General features: G+C 37.9%; 1 long non-coding RNA gene across 1 annotated transcript in view; it reads left to right on the top strand.

The window, feature by feature from the left end:
• Window positions 1-11,319, top strand: part of LOC117359776 — a 61,828-nt gene extending 50,509 nt beyond the window's left edge. Inside the window, exons 4-5 of the long non-coding RNA XR_004539296.1 lie at window positions 9,313-9,402; window positions 10,930-11,319. This is a non-coding gene — a long non-coding RNA (uncharacterized LOC117359776). The remainder of the gene's footprint in view (window positions 1-9,312; window positions 9,403-10,929) is intronic.
• Window positions 11,320-12,520: the final 1,201 nt, after the last annotated feature.

The raw sequence follows: 12,520 nt of genomic DNA, 5'->3' as shown, positions 1-12,520 counted from the left end.
ACAAAAAATATCATTTAGCAAAGGAACTAGGCAAACTCATAAAAACACATTTTCTTCTTTCAAATCTGACATCCAAGTCACCAAGGAGGAACAAGTGTGAAATAAAGGCAAACCTCTCACATTTTGCTGCACTTGCTATGATAACTAATATTTGTTAAATTGCTTAACTTGAGATACATATTCAGTTACACAAGTTATTTTCCTACCTAAGTGTGGTCACTATCTAAATTGCACCTGAGGTAATAGAGGTTGAAATCACCAGGTTGCTGTTACTTGAGACGTACCTTAACTATTTAACTAAATCAGGAGCATAGGAGCCAGCTCTGTGGGTGATTGAGCAACCCCAATATTGAATATGACTGTGTCCAACCATGGGATAATTTCCATTTGGTTTAACACCCTCAATCATTTTTAAAAGTTGGCTTCTATGGCTTTAGATGCTTGAGAACCTCCAATATTGAGCAAATGGTTCAGTCTGTGCAGGGAGGTGTAATTTATTATGGGTTTGGCACCCCCAATCATTTTAAAGGTGGCTCCTATGATCAGGAGTTTTCAATCCAGTCCTCAGAACTCAACCCAGGCCATCAGGATTTTAGGATGCCCACAATGAATAGGCATGAGATAGATTTGCATACAACGCATCTATCATGCATGCAAATTTATCTCATGAATATTCATTGTGGGTATCTTGAAAACCTGAATGGTTTGGTGTGTATCAAGGACTGGGTTGAGAACCTCTGAACTGTATATATGTTTGCTTAATAACTAGTCAGCTGCATGTTTTATTTTCCTGTAAATAATATTTGATGCTCAGTGTATTTAACTAGTATGGCTGCTACACAGACCTGTGTTCTGTCCTAGAAATCAGGTTAAGATCTTTTCTCCCCATAAAAGTCAGATCTAACGTGATAGATTACACTCCTAGGGAGTAATTTTATTAAGGATGTTTTGGTGTAAACCCTGTTCTAGATACAGAAAGGGCTTCTTATAAACTTACCTCACAGATTACGCACACAAAAGCACAAGCAGGGGCAAAAAGACACTCAAGTTTCAAGTTAATTAGGCATGTTATCCTACCCAATGAGGAGCCATCTGAGAGGTTTGCATAAATTTGATTTTAGGGGTCACGGGATGGGATAAGGTAGAACAGAGTAAAGGAGTCAATTGCAATCACTGTAGGTAAAACAAAGAAGAAAGGCTGAAAAAGAGGAATTACAATTATAGTATAAGAAAGCAAGAGTAAGGCATAGAGCAGGGGTGGACAACTTTCGTACACAGAAGGCCACATGAATGTCAGTACTAACTCTGGCAGGCCACAACATTATGGAATGCAGAGACACCAAGTTTCACTCATTAGGTGTGTATCACACTCATTTGTAAGCTTTCTCACTCTCCGTGGTGTAGTAAGAGGGGGCGGTCCACCCCGGGCGCTGTCTTGGTGGGGGTGCCGGCGCAATTCCTCCTCTCCACCCCACTCCCCGCTCCTTCCCACTCCTCCCCTTGTTTTCATGCGCACCTTCACTTCCTCCCACTGTACTTCTAGCTCTTTTCCGGCGCAAGCAGCAACTCCAATCTACTGCTCGCGCCAGCATTGGCTCTCCCTCTGCCATCACTTCTGGGTATGACATCAGAGGGAGAGTCGATGTAGGCAGCACGCTGGTGATACTGCTTGCACTGGAAAAGTTATAGAGGTACAGGGGAAAGGGAAGGGGTGGCACATGTGGCGGAGGGGAGGGGGTGGAGAAGAGGACAGGGACCGCCCCAGAGTGTCTCTCACCATCGCTACGCTACTGCTCACTCTCACACTCTTTCAGCCCTATTTCTCAATCATCATTGCTTTCATGAGAGGAAGCCTAAGAGAAGTAAACCAAGTGGCCAACCAGTAGGAAGAAATCTGAGTACACATTCCTGCCAACTGCTTTCCCTTGCCCTACCCCTCTTAAACTAATGTACATACTATTAAATACTGGGTGGAAGACAATTTTCAGCTCAAAAAATGTACTCAAATTGCTTCCTATTTTGTCTGTATTCTTTCATAAGAACATAAGAGTTGCCATAGTGAGACAAACCAAAGGCCCATCAAGCCCAGTCGCCAACCCAGGTCACAAGTGCCTGGCAAGATCCCAAGAAGTAAAACAGATTTTATGCTGCTTATCCTAGGAACAAGCAGTAGATTTCCTGAAGTCCATCTTTAAAAATTGGCTTATGGTCTTCTGTTTTAGGAAATTATCCAAGCCTTTTTCTGTATAATGATATGATCAATTTTGCTGGCTCTAACAAATATAAAAATATGGATTGAACTAAAATGTACTTCCTAACCTTAAACTCTGAATGAACCCATATGCCTTCCTACCATGGAAAGCCTGAAACAAAAGGAGTTAAATACCCATTCAGTAGACAACAAAGGATAGCAGGGTATTGTAGCAGTATCCCAACAGACCTTCAGTCTCCAAGATATGCTCAACAATAAAAGATGAAGAAGTGTTAACTACCCCCACTCTCCATGAACAATACTTAGCAATGAGAGACTGGAATGAGACAAAATCCACAGGGCATTACCAGACAATGACTCTCTTTAATCCCATCAGAGCTTTGCCCAGCTAGGAAGCATGTGACTAGTGAGTCGTGGCGCGTGGCGCGTGGCTCGTGGCCAGCAGGGGGTGCTGTTTATGGGACGATATTGAGGTCAGAAGCATGATAGTGCAGTATTTTTGTAGCGCCAGTTTTTCATATGGTTCTGGGTAATTCTAGTTAGAGACAATTCTGTGTCAGTTAAGGACCACGCCCAAATAGAAGCGTATGAAAAACAGGTGAATAAAACATTTAAATATAATGTAGCTAAGGCCAGAGAAAAATATACTAAGGATTAATATAAGGGAAAGCATAATAATATCTGTGTATGTACTTTGCTGTTGAGCCAAATCATGGTGGAAATCAGGATCATGATTACATGGAATCCATTTTAGGTTCTTTTGTATGTACTATGACTGTCCTGTCTTAGGCCAGCATCTTGTGCCAGTGAATAGTTTCTGTTCTTTGTTCAGCTTCCCGCCTTTAGCCTTGTGGTTCTAATTGAAAACAGATGTGCTTAGACCAGTTAGAAAAAGCATATTAGATTCCATATTCCAAACTGAGATATAAAATGTATGAAGTATGAATGGCCAAGATATGAATGAAATTATGAATGTTTGGGGCCCCTGAATGTGATATGTGGTGACATGAATGTAAAATATGATTGTGGATATATAAATGGTTTTATAAGCATAAACACGCTTCAGGAAGAGGAGAGGGGGATTTAACCCCCCCTTTTTCTCCTGAGTAAGATTTCTGTGTAAGGCTGTGCAATTTGAATCTGTCAGCTTAGGAGTTCTTTTTCTTTAAGGCTCAGAACTTGTCAGCATGGAAGGACTGAGAATTTACCATGTTAATAATTGTGAATTCTTTTGAATGTTAATGTTAATTCAGAAATCATCTGAAACTTTGACTAACTTTTAAACATGGAGGAATGTTTCTTTGTCTAAACTTTGAGACCACCCATAGAAATGTTATTGGTCGTCAAACTTGATGATGTCACTAAACCAAAAGTTATATAATAGACTGTAATGAGATAGAAAAACGAGACCATTGTGAGAAGGCCAGTCTTTGGCCACGATGATGATCTCCCATGAGCGCAACGTAAGCAATTATGCTATTCTTTTGATCTAATAATGGGAAAATAGAACCAATAATTCAATAAATCCTGGTTATAATTTTAAAACCTTGCGCTGGTGTCATTTTGCATGTAGAATTATTTTCAAACCTGAAGCTTTCACAAATGGCGTCAATGCCCCATGCTCAATTGGTGCCGAAACCCGGGAACTAACTAACTAATTTGACGTCTTGAAAAAGCTTATAGGTTATTCATGGAACCTCTAGGAAATTTAGAGATTTCGCATGGTTGTGTAACAAAAGGTAGTCACAGGTTGACTGGCTGCGCAGGAATATGGCGGAAATTAGAGATAAAACGGGACCGGAAAACTGGAAAATTGTGAGTATTACGCCTGTTTAAAGAAAAAAAAAAAAAAAAAAAAAATTAATAAAAAAATTAAAAATATTAAAAAATATTATTTAACAGTAAGGAGCATGCATGCTTGTATATATCTGTACATAATGATATGAAGTTAGTGGAAATTAAATATTAATGGAAAAAGAAAAAGGAAAAATTTAGAAATAAAAGTAACACAGAAAGAATGTTGTGAAAAGAAAGAAAAAACCTTGCAGTGCTGGCATTTTTCCATCTGGCTTTTAAACTGAGCAGTGCCCGTCTGAAAGAAGAAAAAAAGTGCAGTAGAGAGCAGGTCTCCTCTGTGAACGTAAGTTTTTGCTTGTTTGAAAATGCGTTATTAAGTTTGAAGAAAAAAACAAATTTGTTCTTTCCTGCTGTGTGTCTAAGCTTTGTCTCTGAACTAACTCTTTCTCTCTGTGAAAGTGAAAACTGTCTGTTTTAATCTGACTTTGAAAAGTTTCCCTCTGTCCCGTCTCTTTGTTTGAAAAAACGGGCTGAGGGCACCCCCCCCCTCTTTCTTTGTCTCTCCCTCTGCATTTACAGTGCCTATCTGAAGTAACTACTTTGAAAAGAAAAAAGAAATTGTGTTTCTCAGCTTTGTCTTTCTAAACTCCAGTTCTGTCTCTCTCTGCCCTAACTTTTTCTCTTGTCTCTGGAAAAAGAAAAATAAAGTTAATGGCTTCCCGTTCCCTTCAGTCTCCTTTGTTTGAAAGGGCGGGCTGCAAATGGGGGATTTTCACCCCCACCTTTTTCCTCCCTCGCCTTCCACAGAGCTATCACGTGTTCTCCTTTGTTCATTACCAGGAAGAGGGGAAGGGGGAGGAAAGAGGGGGAGGGAATAGCAGCAATGGAGTCCTTTGTCTCAGGGCTACAGATTTGTAATGTGAATATCAGGATTCAATGTGGTCTCTCTCTGATAAAACTTTACCAGCATGCTGTTTAGAGTTCCGGAAAGTTTGTGTATGTTGTTTTTGTAGTGTAGATCTGTGCTGTTAAGAACAATTGAGGTACTTTAGTAGCTTCAGAGCTGTTTGTAGCCTAGGGCTATGTTAAAGAATGCATTAAAAAGAGGTTATGTAGCCTGTATGTTGTTTCTTTATATTTTAAAAAAGGTTATCAGAATGTTGGAAGAACAGAACTGTTAGTGATTTTTAAACGAGATGGTTAAGTGAAAAGGAAAAGAAAGTTAAATGTTTGGCTGTTTCAAAGCAGGGAGGTAGTCTGTAGAACGAACGTACAAGAATGTGGAAGAAAGTTTTGTGAGACGTGTTAAGGAAGGATGTGCTATGAATTATGACCTGATTGTAAGGGATCTGATATGGAGGAGTTCGATAGGGAAGATGGGAGAAGAGAAAAGAATTCTGCTGGACTTGGGAATGAAAGGATAATTTTGTGGAAAAGAAAAAGATTTATTCCAAAAAACAGATACCATGCTTAAAAGCAGGCAAGTGTGCATAAGGGAAAAATAAAATCCCTGCCTTTATAGTTTTATCTCAGGGTTCAAATTAGTTTTGAATATGAATTTTTGTGCCCCTGCATGGTTTATAAAGTATTTTTAAACTTGTGCATTGCCTGGAATGTATGATTAGGGAGTAATTAAATTTAAATACATTTTAAAATTAAATTGGGAAGTTTAAAATAAAAAGATTAACAAAAATAGAGGTTAAGTACCTATATTTTTTTGAAAATCGAAATAAATGTGAAACAAAGGGCTTGCTAACTTGGTTAACAGAAAAGAACAATTATAATAAACTTTTATGTAAGTGGATGAATTCGGAATTGAAATTTTGCTTACTTTTTACAAGTAAGCTCTTCAGGATAGGAACCTAATAAAAAATATGAAATTGAGAATAATTCCCTGATGTTAGAAAAAAAGAAAGTCTAATTTTACCATGTAGAGAATGTGTCTGCATGTTTAAATTTTCCTGTGGCCAATTTTGGTACTACAGGACCCTGAAAAAAGTCTATTTAATCTGTATGTTTTGTGTTTCAGTTAAGAACCTTCTTTGAATCCTTTCAACAATTCAACACAGAGAATGTGGCTCTGCAATACAAGAATTAGTACAGTTTGCAGAGGGGATAACGTGATAAAGTGCTATGTGTTTTTTTTCTTTGTTCTTTTGTTAATGAACATGTGCTTTCCTTCCAGGATTTACACTGACCAGCAGTACCACATTCCACCACTAGAGCTGTGGAGAACACAGAGAAAAAATTCCGATGCTGAATTTTCGGCGGGAATTTCAGTGTTCCTTTGTCTTCAACTAATGAGCTGTGCTTACCTTTCAGTTGTACAGAAAAGCCAAGCTTTCAGTTACAGAAAAGCCAAGCTTGAATTATGAAAACGTTGCAGCATGAACTTTTTAAAGCCATGATTTAAATTTCACTGAAATTAATTTAGAGACTCCGACCTTACAAGTTGCTAAAACTATTTGCAAAAGACATTTCTGGACTCATATAAAAAATTTTGAATGAAAAAACAGACTTTATCTTAAACCACGTTACTTTAAATCACTTCATTTGAATTAGGCTTCTGAACTTTAATTATGCTTTTGCATAATTTCATAGACTTATTCTGATATTGTATTAACAACTGTATTTTCTTTATCATTGTCTTCATGCATTGTTCTCAGAAAATATTTTGTTTATCCTGTATTTTAAATTTTATTTCATATGACTGTATTTCTATACACAGTGGCAGCTTCTAAGCTGTAACACAGTGCCACAATATTGTTTAATTGGGTTTAACAGCTGATATCATCAGTCCTTTTAATGATTTTAATTTAAATTTGAGAAATGAGTTCCTGCAACACACACAGAAAAAGAAAACTTATATCTAATGTGCATGCATTATCTGCACATGAGTACATTTCCATATTAAGCATATATTTGGGTTTTCTTAACACTGTGCATTATTTTACACTTTATTGATTTAATTCCAAGATTTTATAACATAACACTTTTGAGCATAGGGACTAATTAAATTAGGTAATACTGAGGTTCACTTTATCTTAGGGAAATCTAGGGTTCTATTTTTCTTTAACTATACTTTCTCTAAATTTTCTGACTTTTAAACTTCAAAAGTACTGGAGTTTCATGAATACCTCTATGAATAAAACAACAGACGTCTCTGCTCTAGGACTGTACTTGCACCTAGAACAGACACTGCCTAACTACCACTGGAATGGTAAGTTTCCTATATGATATGGTTTAGACAGCAACTTACATAAATGTACACTTGAATGGGTTTTATCTAGAATAGTGGATGGGATTTGCTTGCATTCTCACTAGAGAATTCAAGTAAGCTTTGGGTAAGATCTTCTAGGCACCTGCCGTTGCAGGCCTAGGTAGTACATTTTTCTGGCTTTTGCTATCTAATTGGCATTTAAAAGAATATACTTGCACAGACACACTGATCCATAAGAAGAACCGTACCCTGAGTGAACCCCAGCGCCACAGATAAGACCACGAGCTCAATTCTGAATATTACTTCATAAATTCAGAAATATTCAAGAGGGGACTGAGTCGTGGCGCGTGGCGCGTGGCTCGTGGCCAGCAGGGGGTGCTGTTTATGGGACGATATTGAGGTCAGAAGCATGATAGTGCAGTATTTTTGTAGCGCCAGTTTTTCATATGGTTCTGGGTAATTCTAGTTAGAGACAATTCTGTGTCAGTTAAGGACCACGCCCAAATAGAAGCGTATGAAAAACAGGTGAATAAAACATTTAAATATAATGTAGCTAAGGCCAGAGAAAAATATACTAAGGATTAATATAAGGGAAAGCATAATAATATCTGTGTATGTACTTTGCTGTTGAGCCAAATCATGGTGGAAATCAGGATCATGATTACATGGAATCCATTTTAGGTTCTTTTGTATGTACTATGACTGTCCTGTCTTAGGCCAGCATCTTGTGCCAGTGAATAGTTTCTGTTCTTTGTTCAGCTTCCCGCCTTTAGCCTTGTGGTTCTAATTGAAAACAGATGTGCTTAGACCAGTTAGAAAAAGCATATTAGATTCCATATTCCAAACTGAGATATAAAATGTATGAAGTATGAATGGCCAAGATATGAATGAAATTATGAATGTTTGGGGCCCCTGAATGTGATATGTGGTGACATGAATGTAAAATATGATTGTGGATATATAAATGGTTTTATAAGCATAAACACGCTTCAGGAAGAGGAGAGGGGGATTTAACCCCCCCTTTTTCTCCTGAGTAAGATTTCTGTGTAAGGCTGTGCAATTTGAATCTGTCAGCTTAGGAGTTCTTTTTCTTTAAGGCTCAGAACTTGTCAGCATGGAAGGACTGAGAATTTACCATGTTAATAATTGTGAATTCTTTTGAATGTTAATGTTAATTCAGAAATCATCTGAAACTTTGACTAACTTTTAAACATGGAGGAATGTTTCTTTGTCTAAACTTTGAGACCACCCATAGAAATGTTATTGGTCGTCAAACTTGATGATGTCACTAAACCAAAAGTTATATAATAGACTGTAATGAGATAGAAAAACGAGACCATTGTGAGAAGGCCAGTCTTTGGCCACGATGATGATCTCCCATGAGCGCAACGTAAGCAATTATGCTATTCTTTTGATCTAATAATGGGAAAATAGAACCAATAATTCAATAAATCCTGGTTATAATTTTAAAACCTTGCGCTGGTGTCATTTTGCATGTAGAATTATTTTCAAACCTGAAGCTTTCACAAATGGCGTCAATGCCCCATGCTCACTAGCCAAACCAGATGATATCGCCAGACCTAGCAAGAAACTAATTTTGAATTATACCCAAATTTTGGGTACATCGACAAATGAGCGCAGGACAATTATGCGCTGACAAAAGCGGCCTGACAATTGCACGCAGGGACAAGTGCGCACAGGATGAATGTCAGCAAATCAGGGCCTTCGTATTAGGGTAAGGTTTATATAATGATTAGGTTCCCATGATATAAACCTTACCCTAACACTAGATAGCAAGTGAATTTTTAAAGTGTAGTGGGGGAGACTCCTCCCCTCAAAAAATACAAAAAAGTATCCAGCACCACAATTGTCCTGTGCGCACTTGTCGGGATGCTTTTGTCAGAGCATAATTATCCTGCCTCATTTGACAGGTCACCGAATTTGATTGGAATACTAAATATACCACCTGACGCCAGCTCCTGTTGCCCATTAAAATTGAAGATTCACTTAAACTCCTTCTTGGGATCGCTGATGGACTTGTTGGAATCTCCTCCGCATCTAAGTCTCTATGTTCTATTCCCAGCCATTCTGCAACTGAAGAACTTTTCTTCCAGCAAAGGAACGATCATCTCCTCAAGCTATCCTCTGCAGACACAAGACCTCCATTACCAGAGTGAGTTACTTTCTTCTAGCATAATTAATCATTCAGCTTTACTAGCAGTATTTTATCTTGTATCACATTCCCCTTGTGTAAAGATCCCTAAATTTCCAGAGCTAAATTTATTGCATTGCCTACATAAAATTGTAAATTACTTGCACTGTAAAATCAGATCCTAGTTCTTTAATGTCCTAAATATATGTTCTTAAATATTACACAGAACTAAGTTATAAACAGTTAGTGCCATTTCCCAAATTAATATTTATTTATATTATACTGTATTTTCTTGTTATATTTTGAACCCTGCTAATTTCACCATATTCTACAGCAATGAATTCCAGAGTTTAATTACATGTTGGGTGAAGAAATATTTTCTCTGGTTTGTTTTAAATTTGCTATTTAATAGCTTCATTTCATGCATCCTAATCCTAATATTTTTGGAAAGAGTAAACAATTGATTCACGTCTACCCATTCCACTCCACTCAGTATTTTATAGACCTCTATCATATCTCCCCTGAGCCATCTCTAAGCCCTGAGTCCTAGCCATTTTAGCCTTTTTTTCATAGGAAGTAGTCCCATCTCTTTTATTGTTTTCATCATCCTTCTTGGTACCTTTTCTAATTCTGCTATATCTTTTATGGGATGCGTTGGCCAGAATTGCACTTAGGGCTTCTTTTACAAAGCTGCGCTAGCAGTTTTAGTGCGTGCGCTAAAATGCCGCGCGCTAGCCGCTACTGCCTCCTTTTAAGCAGGCAGTAGTTTTTCAGCTAGCACGCGCTAATCCTGTGCGTGCGCTAAAAACGCTAGCGCACCTTCGTAAAAGGAGCCCTTAGTATTTGTGGTGCGGCCATACCATTGAGCGATACAAGGGCATTATAACATTTTCATCTCTATTTTCCATTCCTTTCCTGATAATTCCTCAAATTCTATTTGCTTTCTTAGCAGCTACCACATACGGAACATAAGAACATAAGAATAGCCATACTGGGTCAGACCTATGGTCTATCTAGTTCAGTATCCTGTTTCCACTGTAGCCAATCCAGGTCCCAAGTACCTGGCAAAAAAACAAATAGAACTGATGATTTCAACGTATCCTCAACAATGACACCTAGATCATTTTCCTGAGTTGTGACTGCTAATATGGAACCCTGCATCACGTAGCTATAGTTTGGGTTCCTCTTTCCCACATGCATCACTTTGCACTTGCTCACATTAATCGTCATCTGCCTTTTATGATACCCAGTCTTCCAGTCTCACAAGGTCCTCTCCAAAGAAAAGCTAGTATCAATAATGCCGCCTTGATTCAATTGCAAAGCAATACTACACTTAAATCATTCTATATTTATATTCTGGATATACTGTCTGAAAAATCTCACTCTTAGGCCTTCATTCTCACCGTTTGGCATAGTAAATCTCATTCTTTGGGATGGTTCACCCTTGGGATCTTTTTGTAATGTCATATATAGAAATAAAAACCAAGGAAATAAGGTACGGTAATACCTTTTTTTATTGAACTAACTCAATGCATTTTATTTCTACAGTATATATTACCTTGGAAAGTGGACTAACACGGCCACCACACCATTTCAATCACTGTGTATTGTCAGAGATGGAAATGTACCGAGCTCTATATACTTTCTGTGATTAAATAAATAAGCAAAATTATAATTAAAATTGATAAAAGCAAACTGCTAAATTAGCAATTCTGAAAATATTTGAACCCTGTAAAGTTATTCTATCGATAAATCCAGATATCTTATACTTGTATTTCTATACCACAACATGTAATTTACTTAAATCGTTGTAATGTAATTCTCTCGGTAATGTCCTGATCTCTTTTAATTGTAATCCGCTTAGAACTGCAAGGCACAGGCGGAATAGAAATCACAAATGTAATGTAATGTAATTTGTAAAATATAGTATTTAAAATCACCAAAATTCAGGTTAATGACATTTTCTGTGTATACTTTCAATGGTCTCATAGGCAAAATAAGATTCAACGATGAGCCACATTCAGCCCATGGTCCACAGGCTTCCCACCCCTGGCATAGAGTGACCTCCATGTAGGCACATTTCAGGGTATGGGTGGAGTCACAAATAAATCTCATATAAACAATCTGAAATTACAGTTTCATTGTAGACAACATAAAGCTGGATGGAAGAAAAACACCTCTGAAGCCTTTGCAGAGATTAACATTTAAATATATCTCAGCAGATTAAGCTAAACATTTCTTGACCAGTCGCTTTTTTTTCAGTGATCCTAAAAAAAAAACAACTATTGGAGCCATTTTTATGATGGCACATTGATTGTATAGAGCAAACAAGAGAAGCTGGTTTCTGGGAATTAAAATATGTAGGCCTCAGGCTCATCCAAAATTAGTTCTTCCTTAGTGTGGCTGGTGGGGATCCCCAAACCCCACCAGCAGAAGATCTCCTTACTGCTGAAGAAACTTACATCTGGGGTAGCCAGCGACAATGTCCCCAAGCCACTTCTACCAGCCACCAGCTCCCTCTGTGCATGCTGTTTTCATGCATGTGTGAAACAGAGCATTCGCAGAGGCCAGCAGATGGTAGCAGTGGCTCGGGGTACTGCCACCAGCTGCTGAAGATGTAAGTTGCTTTTTTGGATAGGAGGAATTCTGGTGACATGGCTGGGGATCCATGCCAGCATAGGTATTTTATTTTGGAGCGGGGCTCCAGGAGGGTAAGGTGGAGGGATGGAGATTAAATTTTTGGCTCATCCTATATTGGCTGACTAGCTATGCCACTGAACTGTAGATCCTTTTTTAGAAAACAAAGCTTAGTAAATTAATTTTGCCCTGTTCAGTAGAGAAAGTAGCCCCATGTATTGCCTTATTCTCAATGACATCTTGAAATGTCTCCAAAAAATCTGTTAAATCTAATGACTCAGACTCATTGAGCATTACCTCTCTGGCACCCTCCACTGAACCAGCTTGATGTACAGGTATATCTTTGACATTTCCAAGAAAATATCTACACAACAAAATCACAGGAGACAAAAGATAGCATTTTGTAAAATTTAAAAAAAGTAAAGTCCTGGCACACATTCTATTCTCAAAATATTCTAATTGCCTATACATTACCAAACTATCTTTAATAAAAGACATTGAA

The sequence above is a fragment of the Geotrypetes seraphini genome, chromosome 4, assembly GCF_902459505.1.
Source record: "Geotrypetes seraphini chromosome 4, aGeoSer1.1, whole genome shotgun sequence".
Lineage (NCBI taxonomy): Eukaryota > Metazoa > Chordata > Amphibia > Gymnophiona > Dermophiidae > Geotrypetes > Geotrypetes seraphini.
The sequence above is the reverse complement of the archived record's forward strand: the minus strand, read 5'-3'. Positions and strand labels throughout refer to the sequence as shown.